Source organism: Centropristis striata, chromosome 21 (genome assembly GCF_030273125.1).
Source record: "Centropristis striata isolate RG_2023a ecotype Rhode Island chromosome 21, C.striata_1.0, whole genome shotgun sequence".
NCBI classification, from domain to species: domain Eukaryota; kingdom Metazoa; phylum Chordata; class Actinopteri; order Perciformes; family Serranidae; genus Centropristis; species Centropristis striata.
In genome coordinates, this window is record NC_081537.1 from 25,565,169 (window position 1) to 25,571,736 (window position 6,568).

Consider the following 6,568-nt stretch of genomic DNA (forward strand, 5'->3'; position numbering starts at 1 on the left):
CACACAGACAGTTTATGGGTCACAGAGAAAATGTGCAGCTCAGAAACAGCTGAGACGTTTTTATTCATCCTGCATTTATTTATTTATTCATTTTTTTTCAGAAGAGGAGCTACAGTTTATAATGAATGAATTCAGTAATTTATTTATTTTAAGAAGAGGAACCCCGGCTTTTAATTTATTATTTATTTATTTTTTCCGAATTGGAGCTACAGTTTTTTATTAATTAATGTATTATTATTATTATTATTATTATTATTATTATTATTATTATTTTCAGAAGAGGAGCTCCAGTTTTTAATTAATAAATTAATTTATTTTATCTTTCTTTATTTCTCCAGAAGAGGAGCTCCAATTATGAATTTGTTGTTGTTGTTGTTGTTGTTATTATTATTATTATTATTATTATTATTATTATTAATAATAATAATAATAATAATAATAATAATAATAATGATAATACTAATAATAATTATCTTTAAAAAATAAAATAAAATAGTAGTAGTAGTAGTAGTAGTAGTAGTAGTAATAAAATAACTAAATAATAATAATAATAATAAAATAATAATAATGATATAACATATTTGATTAAAAATAATAAATAATACAAGTAATACAAGAGTCTCTATTAAGTTACTTTTAGTGATTTTTAGTACATTTTTACTATTATTAAACTGTATTAATTTACTGTGAGCAACAATAGATCTCATTATACTTACATACATAAAGTCTATGTTTATCTTTTATTTACAATCAGGAGGAAGAAATGTTTGTTTTTTTTAAACTGAACTTTATTCATCACTTCGTGTGTCCCCGCCCTCCGGGGCCGTCAGCTGACACAAATCAAACCCACCCTGTTACAGTGATTGACAGGTCAGCGACAGGTGACTGACAGGTGAAACAGGTGAAACAAACCGGCTGAACGTCACGGTTTGTTACATGAAAGTGACCAAAGAAAGAGACAGAAAGAGACAGAAAGAGACAGGAAGAAGAAAAGAGCAGCGGAATATTTCACAACTCAACAAACATGTTGGTTTTGTTTATTTTGTTTATTTACGTGTCGTCATCGTGGTCCGGAGGAGCTAACAAGCTAACGGTGAGTTCAGCCTCTGTTTGTTGTTTGTTGTTGTTTTTAGCTCATTAGATGTATTTAATGGAGTTAATATTTATTATTTGTTCAGCTGACTCCCGCTGCGGAGTCTCTGTGTGTATTTGTTGTTGATATAAGATTAATTGTTGGTCAGTTAATTGTTGTTTTCTCATTAAATCTGAGAAGGATTGTTGTATTTATCATGGTGGTGATGTTGTTGTTTTAGTTTCCTACTTGAATAGGGTCATTATTTTAACTCATAGATATTACCATGGAACTTGCCCAGTTTGTTATTTACATTAAGATAATATTTGTTTTTGCATTACAAGTTTTCTGAAATTTGATGTTTAGATATGCAAATGAGGTGTGAACTCATTAAATATGCGCTAATTTCCAAATTTTTCCTGAACATAGGCTATTAGATTTAACTTTTAGAGCTGAAAAGTTCAGGAAATAAACAGAAAAATAATCACTAAATATTTCACTGATGACTGTTTTGAGTCATTTTGATCAACTATTTTGATAACTTATTCATCATTAAAGTATTTTTTCTTGCAAGTTGACAGAAAATGCTGTTTTCAGCCTCTTAAACCTCTTCTCTGTTTTATATCACATTGAAGTAAAAAAAACAACAAGACATTTAAAGACAACACCTCAGACATTATACACTATTTTGACCAAACAATTAATGGAGAAAATAATTTGCAGATTAATTGCTAATACTACTTCTACTACTTCTTCTTCTTCTACTACTACTACTACTACTAATACTAATAATAATAAAAAACTGTATGTATACAGCACTTATAAATATACTCAAAGTCGCTTTCCATAATTCATAGAAAAAAATAATAATACAGAAAACAAAAGCAGAAAACAAGGAATTTAAAGACATTTAAAGACACCTCGGACATTTTTCACTATTTTGACCAAACAATTAGTGGAGAAAATAATCAGCACTTAACCGTTAATGAAAATAAATATTAGTTGCAGCTTCATTCACAGTCGTCAGCAGAATATCTTTGGTTTGTTCCGTTTGTTTGTTGGACAAAACAAGAAATTTTCAGCCTTGGGGCTCTGAGAAACTGTGATGGACATTTTCAGCTCATTTCTGACAATTTATAGGTGAAATAAAGAGATAATGAGCAGATTAATGATGAGTTGCAGCTTTAGTTACAGAACATAAACGGTCTCTTGTGTTGGTTTATTCTGCAGACAGTTTGTGTGATTGTTCAGCTCCTGCAGCTTCTTTCAGTTTTCTTTCAGTTTTTCCTCTCAGTTTCCTCTAGTTTCCTCTCAGCGCTCAGCTCAACCTGTCTGAGTGTCTCTTTGTCCTCTGAACGGTCTGAATGGTTTGTGTTGTTGAACAGGTGTGACCTCGCTGCTCCTCTATTCTACCTGCTGCTGTGAACAGACTCTGAGCTGAAGAGTCTGAATGCTCCAGATATGAGAATATGTTCGTGTTAGTGCTGCTTATCAGCCCGCTGGAGTGTGGAGGTTTCTTTAGCTCGGGCACAAAGCATGCTGGGAAAAGGCTGCGGCGCCTCCGGGACTCTGAATCAGCAGCTCCAGAGAATGAATGAAGAGATTCTCCACCTTCAGCTCACAGTTCAAACATAGAAAGTGAATAAGAAGCTAAAGGTCACAGCAGAGAGTGGAAAAAATGGACAAAAGTGTTCGTTTCAAAAGTTAAAGTATTCATAAAATACATTTAAAGTTCCCAAAAGTAAAAGTACTCACTATGCAGAATAATACATTTAATATTATTGGTGCGTTAATGTTGCAGCTGGTGAAGGTGCCGCTCAATTTAATCACTTAATATACAGATTAATAATGTTTTCTGTTTGATATATGAAATTACACCATCATTTATTAGTTGTTTTATATTTTATTTTAGGCTTGTCGTTGATATTGATATTTATGATTTATTGCATGATTGCACATAGTTAATCTCTAATTAATCACATTGTTTGTCTGTTCAAAATGCACCTGAAATGGAGATGTTTTAGTCATTTTCAAGTATTTAAAACTCAACACAAGAGTGGGCAAATATGTTTTCTTTATACAGATGTGTGTGTGAGACTTTAAATCTTGTTAGCAGGAAGCACTTCAGAATAATTGTATTGTTTTCAGTCTTTTGTTTTAAACTATAAAATAAATGAACATTGGAGGAAATGCAAAGTTAACAAAATTTTAAATAAAAAACAAACAAATTAGATACAGAAGAATGCATCCCAGTGATCCTATTTATATTTTTAACTTTGCAATACAGATGCAAGATGCATATCTGAGAAATAGCTTTCTTGAAAAATAGTCAGTAAGGGGGTGCAGACGCACTTTCAGACCTTTGTGGAGGTAGATAAGATCGGTTTGACGTAAAAGAATCGGCCGATCGCCGATCCTGCAAAATTAAGGAAATGGGTGCAGCCCTATAATACAAATGTAAAGTGCAGGTGATGATCATTTATTGTCCAGAGTGAATATCAATGGTTACTTCCTCCTCAGTCATCAAAGCTAGTTTGTCATGCTGGAGTGTCTCATGGTGGGTAGATGTTGTGGGGGCGGCTATCTGCCGCTGGCGGAGCGGCACCGAGGGGTTCGCTCATACATAAACATACAGTCAACGGGACTTTACAGAGATACTTCTGGAGCTGTCAGCCCATCTAGATAGTTTAGTAGAAGCAGCAGCCTTTTGAATAGTTAATTTGTGTAATATTCAATGGATCCTGCAGCACTCAGCAGACTTTATGTTGTTAGTGTGGAAAAATGGTATTAGACTCATGATGTTTTAAACCAGGGGTCTCAAACTCAAATTACCTGGGGGCCACTGGAGGCAGTATAAAAATGAGCAAAAAAAGACACAAAATTACGAGAAAAAAACACAAAATGACAAAAAAAAGACACAAAATTACAAAAAAAAAGACACACAATGACCAAAAAAGACACAAAATTACGAAAAAGACACAAAATGACTGAAAAAACACTACATTACTTTAAAAGACACAAAATGACCAAAAAATACACAGAATTACCAAAAAAGACACTAAATTATTTGAAAAAAAAGACACAACATGACCCAAAAAAGACACAAAATGACCAAAAAGACACAGAATTACCAAAGAAAAGACACAAAATTACCAAAAAACCCCCACAAAATGACTTAAAAGAAACAAAATGACCAAAAAAGACACAAAATTACCAAAAAAGACACAAAATGACAAAAAAAGACACAAAATTACCAAAAAAGACACAAAATTACCAAAAACAGTAAGTAAAGGGACCTTCCACACATAACACGGTAAAGTGCCATTCATATAAAACTCACATTAAACTTTCATATCAAGGTGGGGGCCACAAAATATCGTCACGAGGGCCGCAATTGGCCCGCGGGCCCCATGTTTTAAACAATAAACATTTACAGCACAGTGAATTGAATCATGTCTCATAGACAAATGTGCAGACAAGCCAACTGCAGGAAGTGACAATGTGTGTTTTGCATGACAAGTATCTGACCGGCTGTGTTCCCAATCCACGTTCTACTGTTTCTTTGAAGTTTCTCTCACTATTCTGTAATGTCTGTTTCCTGTAAGTTAATTACATTAAGACACGACTTCATCTGTAACTACCTCCTGTCCTTTGATCATGTTAGACTGAAATCCTGTATATAAGTACGGAAAGTTTCTTTTCTCGGGAGAGAACGTTGAAGAACTTTCTCTCCGTGCTGCACCACACTAAAGGCTTTGATTGATAACACTGGCTGGCTGCATTTTTTTTCTTCAGAGATTCAGAAACACTCTCAATATTTTGGGAAGAAACTGCAACTGCATTAGAAACTTCTGAATCGGAGCAGGAGGTTTAATATGAGTGTGATGATGCTCCACAGTGATCTGTGATGGTCAGTTTATTTAGCGGCTCTCTGGAATGCAGAGCAGCTCCAGCCGTCTGTTGTTTCTGGTTCGTGGCCACTTTTATCCTCCAGACTGGAGGGAAATGTTGATCTGAGGCCTCTGACGGCTGAATCAGGCCGCTGCAGCACCTGATTACTGACGAGCTGCTGCCAGACTGATGGAGCTCTGCTGTTATAGCAGGAAACACAGAGATCAGTTAGCAGAACATTAATCTGTGAGTCAGGTGTATAATCATGACCATATAAGGAGCTTTATGAACCTCAATGCTGAACACCCCAAACTTCAATTCTACACTGAAAAAAATTGGAGTGAAGTTTACTTAAAAAAAGCTAGGCAAGTTTTTCCACACAGAAAGTGTTTGTAATCTTTACTCAGGCTGTTTCTAAGTAATATTTATTTGATATAACAACTTTTTTTTCATGAAAATATATAAGTAAATTGCAGATTCACTGATGTCCCTCAATTACATTTTACTTGGAAATATCAACTAATTAATTAATATTAATTTAATATTATTTGGAATGAATGATTCAATTTACATACAAAACTGAGGACACATAATAACAAACAGTCACTAAGTAATGCACTACATGAAAAACTGCTATTTTAAAGTAAAAGCATTCGTATTTCTTTGTATAATCTATATAGATGATTGAAATAATAATTACAGGGCCAAAAAATCTTTTTTTTCAGTGTATCAAACATTTGCCAAATCTATAAATAGAATAATTTACACACTTTTTTAAAAACCTTTTTTGTTCAATGAAAGTCCAAGCCATATTTGTAATTAAAACCATTGGTTGCATTTCTTTCTTTCAATTCTTCTTTGTTTCTCCAGACAAATTGTGGCTTGTATATGACTTGGTATTGGCTTGCCTAAGGTAATGTGTGTGTGTGTGTGTGTGTGTGTGTGTGTGGTCAAAAACTGTATGTGCTTCCGGCTAGCACTGAGGCACCAAAGATTCATTCCTATTCAAGCCAAGAGCGCTAATTGGCTCTAACAGATATTATTTCAGGTGAATTTTTATGAAGATATTTTTATATCTACAAGGAAACAGTAAAGTCATGATGATGCAGTATTTTAATGGAGAAACAGTTTAAGGACAAGAAACAAACAAATGTATTCTGAAGTGGCTTGTACGAGTAAAATACAAGAAAATTGACGCATTCGCCAGTTTTCTCTACGGAACAAAGATCATTAGTGGTCCAGACCTGCTGTAGGTCTCGTGCAGTTTTTCTCTAATAGATTGTATATTTAACTACTTTTAAAGTGATTGAGTTTGAAATAAAGTTTAAATCCATCTAAAATTATAAATTACAAAGTAAGAGAAAGTTCACATAAGAATATTCTTGCATGAAGCCCTGTGCAACTATTTATTTTATTCATATTTGTTGACATTATTACTTTAATACTTCACAGGGAAAGTATGAAGTCAGAATATTTCTATTAAAATGTCCACTAATAATTCTAATATAATAATATATAATAATTTGCAGATAGGAAATGTCAAAAAACGCAAATCACTGTTATGGATCAGAATGTGTTGTTAATCTCTGAGAGAAAACATCCATG